The following is a 14,562-nucleotide window of genomic DNA, read 5'->3' on the forward strand; positions in this document are numbered from 1 at the left end:
ACTACTATCCAAGCTCTCTGTATTAGGAACATGGAAAAGAAAGAAAAGGTTGGCATGGCTCTTTCCCTGAGGAACACGTGACAGGTGGAGGAATTAACAGTGGCTGACAACCTAAGACCCATTTTACAGATGGAAAGACCGAGGCTCAGAGAAGTGATGCTATTCTATAATCACAGCTCAGGAGTGACAGAGGTGAGACCAGACCCTCTACACCTTGGTTCTGGATCTACCTGTCCTCTGCCTATGCCATCACTTCCCCCTCTAGACTGCAGTTTATGTCCCTGTGTAATGAAGACACTGGGCTAGATCTCTCTAAGGGAATTTTCTAACTCCCAGATTTCATGGAAAATTAGGACCGTGGGCGTAGTCTCTATTCTTTGGGGCCACTAAGATTGCAGAAGGAAAGCCCTTGGTTTCCAGTAAGTGGTTTTGTGATCCAAGTCACATGGCCAGAACACAGGGTGGGAGGCCCCTTCTTCCCAAGAGTTGGATGCTCAGCAGCAACCACAAGAGACACCAAAGTGCCTGGACAGTCAAGGCCCATGGGAGGAGAGGTGGGTGTGATATGGCCCAGCCTGGCCTCAGTCTGGTCAGTGTCCAGAGCACCCACATCCCACCTGCTGGTGGTTACAGGACCTGGGAGCAATTCTACTGTCACCATCCTGGGAACTTTCACCTGCAGGGTTCTGAGGGGTGGGGACTCTAAGACCTGAGCTAATGTCTACAAGGTTTTAATGATCAAAACTGGGCTATGATGAACATGGTTACTCAATAAAAACTGTTTGCTGAGGGACAATGATTTTGAAAACATGGCATCCGTAAGAAAAAAAGGAGCTGGGTAAGTCAAAGGTAGGAGACTCCTGGTTAAGCCCAGACCTACCAACCCCTGAAAGGGGTCCTTGGCTTCCTGCTCTGGACTGAGGCTCAATCAGCCGAGTAGGGGTAGAGTGAAGAGCCAAGATGGGGTAGTGGGACCCTGGTCAGGCAAGGCTAGAGGGTGGCTGCTGAAGGCTAGCTTTGTGACCTTTTTTGCATCGGGGCTTTTGGGAAGGGAGCAAACACAGCACCCCAACAAACCCTGTGTCTGGGGGAAGGGGAGGCAGCCAGAGGGGCCCTCCCCAGGCGCCCTTGTTTTCCTGCCTGCATCTGGCTCTCAGCAGCTGGCCTGTTCCTGGGGCTGGCCTGCCATGTAGCTTGTCCTATCTGCGATGTCCTCAGATGCAGGGTGCCTGCAGGACTCACAGCTAAGCCCAGGAGAGAGAACCCAGGGGAGTCAGGAATTCTGGTCGACCTTGAACCAGTCACTTCTCTGACCCAATGTCCCACCTGTAAAATGGAATGGAATAGATATTCTCTGAGGGTCCCTGGTGCCAGTCGTGCCAGAGCCCCCATCCTAGATTCAGTGGGGGGAGGCTGGGTCTCCACCGAGGCCTTGCTGGCCCCGAATCCTGGCAGCAGCCGTAGCTGGCCGCCCACGCACAGGCAGACAGGCGGGAGGCAGGGTGCTGCAGCCTCGTTGCTAAGCACTGAGAACTTTCCACTGGGTATGGGTTTCCATCACCATGGCAACTGCTGGGGGGGGGGGGTGCGGTGTGGAAGCAGAATGCCTCAGAATTCCGAGGAGATTACATGGGGGAGGAAAGAACAAGAAAGTGAGCCCTGAGCAGACCCTGAAGTGGACAAGACCAGCAAGCACCCAAGTGGCTCCCACATTTTATCTCTGCCCTCTTAATTCCCTCTTCCCCCTCTTCTGATGCTATTCTCTGTATCCTTTTCTCCTTTCTCTAGGTCTCTCTTTTCCTTCTTTCCTCCCTGAGCCCTTGCCCTTAGGAGCAATGGCTAGCATTTACTTAGCACATGCTGTATCTCAGGCACCGTTCCACACGTGAACTCATTTAATCCTCCTACCCCTGTGGGGTAGATACTATGACCATCCCATTTTAAAGATGGGAAAGTGGAGGCCCAGGGAAGTGGGGTGACTTGCCCAGCTCACATACTAACTGATGGATTCAGGAATTTGGTTGGACTTTAGTGACTGCACACTCAGCCACTATGGTGTCTGGAGGATCTCCCTTGTCTGAGAAATTCCAGGAGTTGTTAATAAATTGAGGGTGGTGGTGGGGGGTGGGGGGGAACAGGGGACACAGGTAGCACATGTCCATGCTCTGGAGACCCCACAGGGCCTTCCTCACTCTCCCCTTACTCTGTCTGTACCTCATACCAACATTCTTGGCTAAGGCCAGGCCCAGGGCAATGTCAGCTGCCCACACCTCCCGGGCACTGCTGGTGGCTGAGTTCCCCAGCCTTGGCTGACAGTACTTGCTCTCTCGGGCCCAGGGAAGGCTCTTGGCCTATGGATGGCATTGGGAGGTCTGGGAGGCCAGAAACCCAGGTACCATTCCCATCACCAACTCATTCCTGCAGGGTGTCCTGGGGAGAGAGAACCTGACCAGGGAGCCCAGCCTATGCCACTCCATGATCCTGCAAGAGAATTACTCAAAATTCCTGGGGGCAGGGGACAGGGGGCAGGGAGTAGGGGGCCGGGGGACAGGGTTCACTGCTCTCCTCGAAACCTCCCAGGTGATAGTGAAGGGCGAGTGGGAGATCATATATAACGAGCTTGTGAAAGCAAAGGAGATAGCAACCCAGCCAGTGTCATGGCATGACCTCCATGGTGAGCCACTCAGCCCAGGCTAATAAAGACCAGAACAAACTGGAGACTGAGGAACAATTGCTTCAGCTCTGGGGACTGAGAATCCCCTCTTCATAGCTTTAAAGATGGTTGACCTCTGTCCAGGCTGGCTCTGCCACTCCTCGCTCCCTCCTGGCTTCCACATCCTTGTAGCTCATGCTCCTCTACTCACCACCTTCAGTGTGAGTTTTGTCTTCTGATGCTTCTACCTATCATCCCACAGTCTCTCCAAATCTCTGGCTCAAATTCCCAAGAGAGAGAGAGAGAGATCCAGCCTGGACCTCTAGCACCCTGATTGGGCAGAAATCTCACCCCAGACCATCCCATTGGCTGCTGGCCAGGCTACTGATTGACTGCTCTAAGTCTGGTACTTCCCCCCCCCCCCACCCCCACCCCTCCAGTCAACTGTGGCCAGGGAGGCCAGGTCCCATGTTACTAAATATTGTTGCTGAAATAGTTGGTGCATTTCTTCATTTTTTAAGCCATTTGGAACTGAGGATTCTTTTTTTTTTTTTTTTTTTAATATATTTTATTGATTTTTTACAGAGAGGAAGGGAGAGGGATAGAGAGTTAGAAACATCGATGAGAGAGAAACATCGACCAGCTGCCTCCTGCACATCTCCCACTGGGGATGTGCCCGCAACCAATGTACATGCCCCTGACCGGAATCGAACCCGGGACCCTTGAGTCCGCAGGCCGACGCTCTATCCACTGAGCCAAACCGGTCTCAGCTGAGGATTCTTTTATATGAGTAGCCATCTCACTAACTTGGAGTTGGGCCTCATGCCCTTGGTGATGAGTCGGTTGCTTCTGGTAAGTGGCCAGTTGAATTGAGATTTTTGTTACTTGCAGCCAAAACCTTCTGGCTGGCACCCCATTTCATAGGTTTATTGCAAGATTGAATGAGTCAGACCTGTTCAAGGTCAGTCATGACCTTACGGAACTGAGGTGGGGAATCAAGAATGTTAGCCCAAGAAATCTGGAGGCCCCACTTCTACTCATGGGCTTCCTTCCAGTGGCCAGCCGGAAGTTACATGGGAGGCTTGCATTTCAATCCGCAGTCATTGATGGCTATGCCCTGCCCCCAAGATGCCTATGCTGCAACGGACCAGAGAAATTAACTCATCCAAGCTCTTCCCACCATCCGGTCACAGGAGGGCACAAACCAGGCTCTGAATGTTCAGTCCTGGGCCACAGCCCCCATTTGAGGAGCCATATTTCTATCACCCATGTGGGAGGGAGGGGTACATCTCTGCAGCCAGAGGCCTCCCCAGTCCCCACAGGGCTTCACCACAAGTTCCAATCAGCCAGCTCTACATATGTCTCCCTAACACCTGGAGCCTCATGATCAAAGAGACCATGGCTGCATCTTCAATGTATTATTTATGCCTCACTATGTGGACAGGATGTACTAGCTCAGTACAGGGTACCAGGAACGGTGGGAAGACAGGGCCGTCAAGGGAGGCAGAGAAGTTCCAGAGCAAGACTGAGCTTTACAGAACACCCAGCCCAACCCCCCCGTCTTCCAGCCTCTGCCTGTACACCTCTGATGACACAGAATCATCCCTTGGTTGTTTTATGGGGCCTTCTTTGGCATGAATGAAAATAGCCTTTTTGTAACTGCAGTCATTGGGGCTATCCCTCTGCAACCACTGAGTGAGCATGCCTTACTCTCCACACTTGATTCCACCCAATCCATTCAGGCAGGCCCCTGACCTCCAGAATCCTCACCATACCAGTCATTTGTGTCTGTCTTTTTTCCTAAAGTAGGGGTTGGCAAACTACAGTCCAAGGACCAAAGCTGGCCCATTACTTGTTTTTATAAATAAAGTTTTATTAGAACACTTATTTGTTTATTACTGTTTATTATTGAAATGGAAGCTCACCTAGACTACCTGGCCCTTTACAGAAAGAGTTTTCTGACCTCTCTTCTAAAGCAGTAGTGGCCCCTAAATAGCACAGGAGACACCAGGTATGGCCTGACCTTCAGGAGAATCACCTCCTTCCCCATGTGTGACTGTTTGGTGCAGCTTCAGGTGCCATCAGGTTCCAGCAGCCAGGACTCCAAGAGTATTGGCTCCAAGAGAACCTGTGTCAACAAAAATGTCCAGGTCACTTTTGCCTAGCCTGTTGCTAAGGTCTGTTGCCAAAACAAGCTCCCTCCACCCTCGAGTTTTGCAGGACTTGAATTTATCTTAGTTCATTTCCCTGTGTTGCCTTTGTCCTAACATCTTACCTTATAGAGACTATTTTGAGCCATGAGTCTCTCATTCATTTCTGAGCCAGCTTTCCCAGTTTGTGTTTCCCATATCTTTATTCAGCTTCCTTTCTGTGTACTTATCCAAATTGTTGACTTTAAAAGAGCCCCATAATATGTCACTATAGATGTCCTTTCTGGGTTGTTATTGATCTACCACTAATCTATGCTCCTTGAGCATCAACCTGCTGTGACCCACCTCTGCCTATAATTTATGAGTTTCTATTTTACCATATTATCAGTAAAGTAAGGGTATTTGATGGTATTTTGTCAAATATGTGGTAGAATTCTATTCTGTCCACTTTTCAGAAAATAGAAGGGACTTTGGAAATCACCTAACTGATCCTCTCTTCTCACAGATGATGGAATTGAGATCCAGAAAAGTGACTGGTCCAAGATGACAGAGTGAATTGGTGCTAGAATTAGAAATAGGGTGTTCTTTGCATGACATTTGGATTATTCAGTCTGTGTGTTAGTTAGCATAGGCTAACTGCTATAACAAATAGGCCCCAACATGTAACAAATCACTGCAACTGAAGTTATTTTTGCTCACACTAGTCCTGGGTATGTATTCAGGGTGGTTGGTCAGCTGTCCTTCAGAGATCCAGGCTCTTTCCATCTTGTGGCTCAGCTATCCTATAAGGCCTCATCATAGTCCACCTCCAGGGAACAGAAAGAATAGACCCCTGGCCTAGTGAGAAAAATTCTACTTCTATTTTGCTGAAATCCCAAATGACTTTTTTCTGGCTTTCACTGCTTCCCTCATCCTGCCCTTGAGCCATTCCTCCAGACCTCAGCCTTGTCTTGGCCCTTTGTGTCACATGTTGAGCCCCTCTGCCCACTCAGGAAGGGTCTGGTATGGAATCAGGACTGGCCAGGTGGGCAGGGCTGCAGTCCAAGTCACCAAGAAGAGGGAGGCTGGGTGCACTGAACAGCTGGTGTGCATCCAGTCATCATCCATTCTGCAAGGCGGAAAGGAGGGGGCCTCTTTCCTCCATCCTGTGGCAGGAGAGAACAGGAAGCAGCAGCTGGCAAGTTCACAATTGGAGTCTGCCCACACAGAATCACAAATCCTTCTCTCCAAATTTAAATGCCTGGTGCTATGGTGTGAAACACAGTTCCTACCCTGAAGAGAACCAATCAGGCTCCAGGGTCTGCCCACTGGGTTCTCTAAGAGGGCCTTCTTTGTCATCGCTCCTGTTGTGGCTGAATAACATTGTGAACCCCTGGCCCCAATTGTTAACATTCTACATCCACCAGGCTCCTTCCCTGATGGTAGGTTTCTGGGAATCTATGTTGGTAAAGTCTGGGCTCTCAGTCCTAGCATTTGAGGTCTTTCTGTTCTGGCCCACCCCCATCTCATCTCTCCCTACATCTTCTCGAGCCATGTTCTTTCCTGAGGCATCGCAGGTCTTTGGACTCATGAGATTCCTGGTTCTGCCACTTACCAGTGGTATGGACAATCTCTCTGGGACTCCGTTTCCTTATCTGTAAAATATAATTAATAAGAAGTAGTTAGCAGGGATTTGTATGGATTAAGTGAAATAAAGGTATGTAAAAGAGCCTAATACAATGCTCTATAAATAGCCATCTTCTCTGTGCCTTTCCCCTTTCTCACCTGGGTTTCCATGGCTTCCTCTTCCTCTACTCAGCTGCCACTCACACCTCAAGCTCTACCTCCAACATCTTCCCAATGACTATTGGAGGCAGACCTTCTCCAGCCAACCCCCTCCCCATTCTCCTCTTTGCTAATTGGTGGGGAGTAGTTACACATCTGTAACCTGAATAAAACGCAGGGCTCCATGTGAATCAGTCTCTGCATGAAGTTGCACTCAAAGACAATCTAGCAACCAAAAGTAATTTTGAAAACTTCAATCCTTATACCTTGATTCTCAAAAAACAATCAATTTTCATAACCCATCACAATTATATATTGCCATGTTTATATATACATTATAGATGATAGATAGATAGATAGGTAGGTAGATAGATAGATATACATATACTAGAGGCCCGGTGCATGAATTCGTGCGCAGGTGGGGTCCCTCAGCCTGGCCAGTAATTGGCGATTGGGGCTGGCCAGCCGGGGGAGGGACCACGGGAGGTTGGCTGCCCATGGAACGTTGGTTGTGGGAGCATACTGACCACCAGGGGGCAGCTCCTGCATTGAGCGTCTGCCCCCTGGTGATCAGTGCGTTGTCATAGCCACTGGTCCACAGGTTGTTCGGTTGACCAGTTGTAACAGTCACTTAGGCTTTTATATATAGAGATATACCAAAATTTTTTTCTGAAATCGTTTGCAAGTAAGTCAGAGATATCATACCCCTTTAACCCTAAATACTTCAGTGGGAATTTCCTTTTTAAAAAAGTTTAAAAATTTAGGAAATTAAGCATTTTAGAATTTCATTAATTGTCTCAATAATGTCCTTTATAGGTTTTTTGTTTTTTGTTTTCCCAGTCCAAGATCCAATCCAGGGTCTTGAATTGCCTTTAGTTGTCATATTTCTTTAGGATGAAATGTTATATGTATTTTTCTTAAATCCTTACCCCTACCCAGCAGTACTTAGCACAATGCTGTGAACTTAATAGCAATTCAGTACTACTTTGAATTGAATTAGAAACAAGAGGTTTAATAGTAATAATTGCAGCTTCTCATACCCTATGACAAACACTTCTTGTTATATACCCAACAGTCATTCCCCTGAGTTGATGGATGTAGTGGTGGTTGGATGGAAAGATGGGTAAGTGAATAGATAGATGATGGATAGGATGGTGGGTAAATGGGTGGATAAGGAATAGTTGGATAGAGGGATGGATGGATAGATAGATGATGGATGATAGATGGATTCATGAGATTCCTGGTTGTCACCAGTGGTATGAATGAATAGGATGAGGTATATAGATAGATAAGTGGAGGAATCAGTGAATTTGTAGATGGTTGAATGGTTAAATCGGGGTAATTAGTGGGTAGATGCTATTTGTATATGATGTAATGGATGAAGTACTCAGATGGGAATCAGAAGTCCTTGGTTCAGGCTCCAGCTCACCTGCTACTAGCTGGGTTCTTGGTGAGCTCCTTCCCTACCCACGACCTCAGCAGCATCCTCTGTAAAACAAGAGGTTTTTGAAATTTTCTTCCAGTTTGGACCAATTCCTGTCTCAGAAACATTAAGTAATTTTTCCAAGTTCATGGAGCCATTGCATGATGGAGCCCAGATTTGAAGCTGGGCAATCTGGCTCCACATAGCGTGTTTTTCAACTATTCTGCGTCACTGCCACCACTGGGACACCAGAAGGAAAGCTGGAAGGTGCCCAGCCCCCAGCCCCCAGCCCACCAAGCCACTGTCCCTGCCAGTCACTCCGAGGCCCTGCACCAGGACACACCTAGGCTCATTCCACATGTTCCGCCTCACCCAGAGCCCAAGGGATGGCACAGCTGGCATTTTCCATAGGCCCCTCCCTGTTGGCTTTCAGCCCAGCTCAGCCTCTCCATTCTTGGTCCCCAGCGCCCTTTGTCACACCCTCACCCCCACACTCTGCAGCTTGCAAGACTTCCTGCCTCCTCCAAGCATCACAGGCACCAGGAAAGATGCTGCAACTCCAAGCCCTGGCTCCTTTGCGACCACGTGTAAGGGGAAGTTTAGTACCTACCCATGTGGGCAGGAAGGGGCTCTGCTCCCGCGGATACAGGGACTCGCAACTTTCAAGGCACTTTCAGATAAACATCACTTGCCTCCTGAGTCCTACAGAAGGAGGCCCAGCAAGTGCTGAAGATGACAACAAACAGGGGACCCAAAATAAATGAAGAAAAACAAAATATTTTAGAAGGATTTTTATATGTAATACAGTAAAAACACCATCAAAATAATAGTCATGAAAAACAAAATCAAAACTCAGCTGGACTATGGTATCTCCAGTGTCGTTTTAATTGTGTCTGACTTGTGGGAAAAGGAAAGCTGACTGTGTGGCCCACACACAGTCTTTTTTTTTTTTAAATATATTTTTATTGATTTTAGAGATGAAGGAAGAGGGAGAGATAGAAACATCAATGATGAGGGAGAATCATTGATCAGCTGCCTCCCACGCGCACCACATTGGGGACCTATGACCCCCTGGTTCATAGGTCGAACGCTCAACCACTGAGCCACACTGGCTGGGCCCTCAGAAAGTCTTAATGTGGCCCTGCCTTTGGGGAGTTTGGAGCAGTGAGATTGACCGGGCTGAGCTGATCAAGGCAGGGAGAGCTGAGGCCTGGGCCCCTGATTCGGGCATTCTGCTGACATGAGTGCCACATGGAACCTCAGAGAAGCCATAGGGCTGCCTCTCCCAGCCTCGGGTCCCTGCAGCTCAGCTTGTCTAGGCCCATCTTCAGATCAGGAGTGGTCTTCCCCACTCCTAGATGCAGTTCTTGGAGCCAGAGCAAAGGTGGGGGGTAGGGGTAGGGAAGGGTGTATGTGACATGTCCAAGGCCACATGGCCAGTTCCAGACACAGCCAAGACTTGAACCTTATGTGGTATGAAGTGAAGGACTCGAGTAACTGACGTCATTTGTACCGTTGCAAAAACAGGAGCCTTTGCTGAGAGCTGTCCCTGGCAGTGAGCCAAAGTGGTAACTGGGCCAAGAGTTTGCTCTGAGACTTAAAGTTGGACGAAAGTTTAATGTGCTATTGCCACACCCTTTTGCAGACATTAGCCAGCCTTCAGTCTCTATCAGAACATGTATTTGATGCATCTGCACACTAGGCTGTCATTCTTCATTCAAGCTAGTAACCCTTGCTGAGCACCAGCTCTGGGCTAGGTGCCTCAAGAAGAAGACATGTAAACAAAGAATTCACAACCCATTTTGTGACTGTGATGGGGTTTATGCTAAGTGTGCGAGGAGCACAAAGAAAGAATGACTCATTAATTTTGTCTGAGGAGGTTGGAGAAAGTCTCAGCAGGTGGCTCATGAAGAGAAAAAAGTGAGAGGAAGAAGCCAAATTTATTGAGCATGGTATTAGGGTAAGGCTAGTTGCTGTAACAAGCAAACCCCAAAATGGACAGTGGGCCAAATGTGATGGGAGTTAATTATTTATTCTTATAAAGTCCCAAACTGTGTTTCCAATGAGCAGGTGACTTTCCTCCACGTGGTGACTCAGGGACCCAGCCTCCTTCCACATTGGTGAAAGAAGAGAAGAAAGTTGCAAAGTGAAGTTCATGAGAATCTGTCGTTCACACTATCAAGCATGTATAGGTCATGGCTACCTCAATGGGATTTAAAACAGACCCCATTAATCTCATATATGATGCAGATAGAAAAATATTAAATGAAGTAGTAGCAAACAAACAAAAATGCTAGTGAACAAAAACCAGCAGTACTTTAAAAAATAGTCCATTGTGACTATTTAACATGTGTTGGGAATATTATGTTACACAGCATTATTGTAGCAAAAGCTGCCTAATACACCAAAGAATAAAGAGCTTGCTCGATATGCTGCAGCAGCTATTAAAAGACCTGGCTTTTAATCTAGCTCCACGATTAACTATTTGTGGGACCTTTAATCTCTCCAAGATTCAGGTGCTTGCCCTATGGAATCTCTCTGCTTATTTGGGAAGTACAAGTCCAGCTGGGCCAGGATCACTCCAGCCAACGACCACCTAAGACCCATGCCTGTTACTGACCCAATAAGTGACAGGTAGGAAGGGTCCATTTAGAAGGTTTGTAAGTCCTTCAGAGTCTCTGTCTATGTGATCTCGTAAAATTAAGCTTAGAATTTCTACCATGTGTAATACTAAACACAGATCCCCTATTTTGAGCCTATCTCACATGAAGTGTTTTTGAGAACTATTTGTGTTTCTGAGCATGTATTTATTTAATCAAATAATTATCTGTGGATATTTTTAAATGTTTATTTGGTCAGCCAAAGATTTACTCTGTGTGAAAAATGACCGAATCATGTGTAAGAACTCTGGGAAGCCATAGAAGAAATGCTAACAAACATCAGAGAAGCAAAGAAATAAACTATTACGGGTGCGAAAGCTAATTTGTTTGAGTACACAAAGACAATAATAGAATTTTTATCAAGATCTGATGTAAAAGGAAAGAAATGAAGTTCTGTGAATGTTTCACTTACAAATTAACCTCTAGGGCAGCGGTTCTCAACCTGTGGGTCGCGACCCCTATGGCAGTCGAACGACCCTTTCACAGGGGTCGCCTAAGACCATCCTGCATATCAGATACTTACATTATGATTCATAACAGCAGCAACATTACAGTTATGAAGTAGCAATGAAAATAGTTTTATGGTTGGGTCACAACATGAGGAACTGTATTTAAAGGGCCAGAAGGTTGAGAACCACTGCTCTAGGGTGTCCTGGTCAGATGACCACAGTGTAGAGGGGCTCCCGGCAGGACCCTTCTCATCAGTTTTACAATGTTTGGTAGTCTGGGTTTGCCCAGGCAGCTAGGTTTGCACACTCTCTGTTGTTGTTGTTGTTGTAGTTGTTGTTTTTCATTAAATCAACTCTCACCAAGTGGACAGATGGCTTTCAAAGACTCCTGCAAGAATCTATGGGCTGAAGATAGTACTAAACACGTGAGCTCGGGAGAAAAGCAAGCAAATGACAATGCTGACCCTCTTCTCTTCTGAGGACAGCCCTTACCTTCAGCTGCATTGAGATAAAACCGGTGACAATTCTGAGAAGCAATTACCCCTTGCCCCCAATTTTAAATTCTCAAGGAGACTCTCTGAAGAGAGGGTTTATTCCCATCATTGTAAAGGAAGGCGCTGCACTCAGTCTATATTGGGCCTTGAGATGTTAATTCCTGATAGCAGTGCTTGAGCATAATTTATGGGCACTTCAATGTACATATTTGGAGGGACGCATGCTCGGAAATTTGAGCTGGCAGGGTGCGTGATCAGAAAGTTTGGAAGCGGCCTTATGACGGCCCAGGCGGGCATACAACATCAGAGAATGGGAAGGAGGGTTGGAACCGAGAGCAGGAGAGGCTGCTTAGCTGAGGGTCGCTGCCTAGCAGCTTTATTTAACCTCTTCAGGTTTCTGTAGAATGTGGGTGACAATTGTACCTACTTCATAGGCCCATTATAAGGATTTAATGAGTTAACACCTAAAACAGTGTTGGCTCAGAGTAAATGTTCCCTAAGAGTCTGTTGTATAAGTTGCAAAGTCCCATTAGGATTTTAAGTAGAAACACTGACTATGAATAAATAATATTCCAGGACATAACCTAGCATATCACCCATGTGAGCTATTGGGAATAAGGGTCAAACACGAGTGGCAAATGGAGGCCGATGCCAGGCTGGGTCCAGCTACTGGAATCACAACCCTGGAGCTCCTCGCTCCCATGGGAGGCACAGGATATCATCTATCTGTCAAGCCCCACACTGGCTCCTGGGATGAGAGGTGAGTAAAATTCAGATGCTGATGGAGGTCCCAGCCCGATGGTGGAGACAATGATGCCATCAGACATGACGACCCAATGAGACGGGGCTGGGACCAGGTAGGGCCTGGCCTTGGTTTGGATCTGCTTCCCTCCTCTGGTATGGATAACTCTCCTGCTGACCTGGGCCCCCTCCTCTCTCCTCCACCTAGACTCCCTCCTCTCTCCTCCATCTGGACCCCCTCCTCTCTCCTCCATCTGGAGCTCAGGGCATCAGCCCCCATAGCAACCAGGGTCCCTGAGAGAGAATGCTAATCTCAGCAACTAAAGTCACCAGATGGGGCAGCCAATGTGAGAGAGGCCACTTGAAGTCAGATGAAGGTGGTCAGTCCCCAGGAACAAGGGACACAGGGAACAATGGCGCCCCAGGGCGCCCGCCTGGGCTTTCCAACATGGGGACCTATTATTTACCCGAGTGGTGTGGGCTGGAAGTCAATTTGTTTTACAAGAGCCCAGAGGGTGAGTGCCCTGTTCTTTCCTCCAAATTATAACTAAACAAATGCAGTATAATCGAATGGAATTAAATTTGTATGTTGCAGGTGGGCTGGGACAATAGAATTTAAAGGCTGGAGCAGGCACCAGGCCTAAAGAGGACTAAGGCCCTAAGAAGCTGGGATGGGAGGGGAAGGACGTTGTGAACAGAAACGGGGAGGGCCCCAGGCTGCTCTGCCCGCCTCCTGTCCAGAGCCCTGTGGTCACAAGCTCAGTCTGGGGCCACATGTTAGGAGCTGCTCACCAACATGGGTCTTGCGGGAGGGGCTGGGTGCCCTGTGGGGTGGCCAGACAGGCCCAGGGACACTCCAGCGACAAAGCCTTCCAGGTGCATCTTCAGGCCTGTCTTTGGGCTCTGTCCTGGGCAGCGACACCCTTGTTTTCCCAGGCCCCAACCGGAGCCTGGCTCAGAGCAGGAGATTATCAAATATTTGGACAAATCATTGAATATGTGCTGGCTCAGAAATGAGAGAGGCAATGCAGCGAAGGGGTTAATCACACAGCCTGCCTGGGCTCGGTCCCCTTGCCCCACCTATGCATCCTTCATGACAGCTCTCAGGTATAACCCACCTCCCACCCCCACCACCTTCCCTCACCCCACCCCTCCTTTCTGACCTGCACCTCCTTCTATCTCAGTGCCATTGACTGGTGGACCAGGAATGGAAAAGATCACTAAGTCCCTTCCACTGAAACGGTGATCCAGGTAGTAGCAGTGTCACATCACCCGCGAGCTGATGAGAAAGGCAGACATTCCAACCCCACCCCTGAACCCCTGGATCGGAGTGGGCACTTCAACATGGTCCCAGGGGGGTTGCGGGCACATTGAAGCCAGAGAAGCACTCAGAGTGGTTCTCAATCCTGGTGCCTGGCAGGGTCACTTGGGAGGGGTCGAATCAGAATCATTGGGGTGGCGCTTGGCCATCAATAATTTTCACAAGGTTCTCAGGGAAAGAACCACTGACTACTAGACAAAGGCTCCCAACACAGAGAGGCCCAGCAGGGTCCAATCTAGCCTGGGGCAGAACAGGCCACAGAACCCAGGCTCCCTTCCTCCTGGCACAACAGTGTGACAGTGTGAGAGCTTGACCATCACTGTGGGCCTCATGGGAATGACCGTGGATGAGGTGCTATCCTGACCCTCAAGTGCTCCCAGCCTGGGGAGGGAGACACTTGAGCAAAGAGCCAACAACAAGGCCATGTGGGAAGGGCTGGGGGCTGGGTGCTGACCCGGGGAGCACAGGGTAGGGAATGCAGGACCTGCCAAGGAAGCCTGGAGGGGAAGGGCAGGGTGGGTTCTGAGCCTCGTCTTGAGGAGTTGCGGACCTGGCACAGGCACGAAAGGGAGAGCATTGCAGAAAGAAGGAACAGCATTGCAAAAGCACGGATTCACATCTGGGCTCCTCGGTGACTGTGGGGGCTGATGAGAAGCTTAGAAGGGCTGACGCCTGAGTGTTTGGAGCTCACAGGTGGGTGAGAGATGAGGATGGAGATGTGGTCTAAGAGAATCAGCCTAGCCAAGGAGGGGAGTCTGAACTTTATCCTGTGGGCAACATGTGAGCACTGGTAGGAGGTGCAGGGACAGAAACTTGACTTCTTTTATTTTTTTAGTTTTTTATTGATTTCAGAGAGGAAGAAAGAGGGAGAGAGAGATAGAAACATCAATGATGTGATAGAATCATT

General features: G+C 48.5%; 1 long non-coding RNA gene across 1 annotated transcript; it reads right to left on the bottom strand.

Moving 5' to 3' along the window:
• Positions 1–4,582: 4,582 nt before the first annotated feature.
• Positions 4,583–8,702, bottom strand: LOC139001935 (uncharacterized). Its single transcript, XR_011470115.1, has 4 exons — positions 8,601–8,702; positions 7,997–8,055; positions 6,398–6,437; positions 4,583–4,781 (listed from the first exon to the last, which is right to left on the bottom strand). It is a non-coding gene; the product is annotated as an uncharacterized lncRNA (long non-coding RNA).
• Positions 8,703–14,562: the final 5,860 nt, after the last annotated feature.

This window comes from Myotis yumanensis, unplaced genomic scaffold (assembly GCF_028538775.1).
Source record: "Myotis yumanensis isolate MYYU_CA2020_CCGP unplaced genomic scaffold, mMyoYum1.0.hap1 SCAF_1, whole genome shotgun sequence".
NCBI classification, from domain to species: Eukaryota; Metazoa; Chordata; class Mammalia; order Chiroptera; family Vespertilionidae; genus Myotis; species Myotis yumanensis.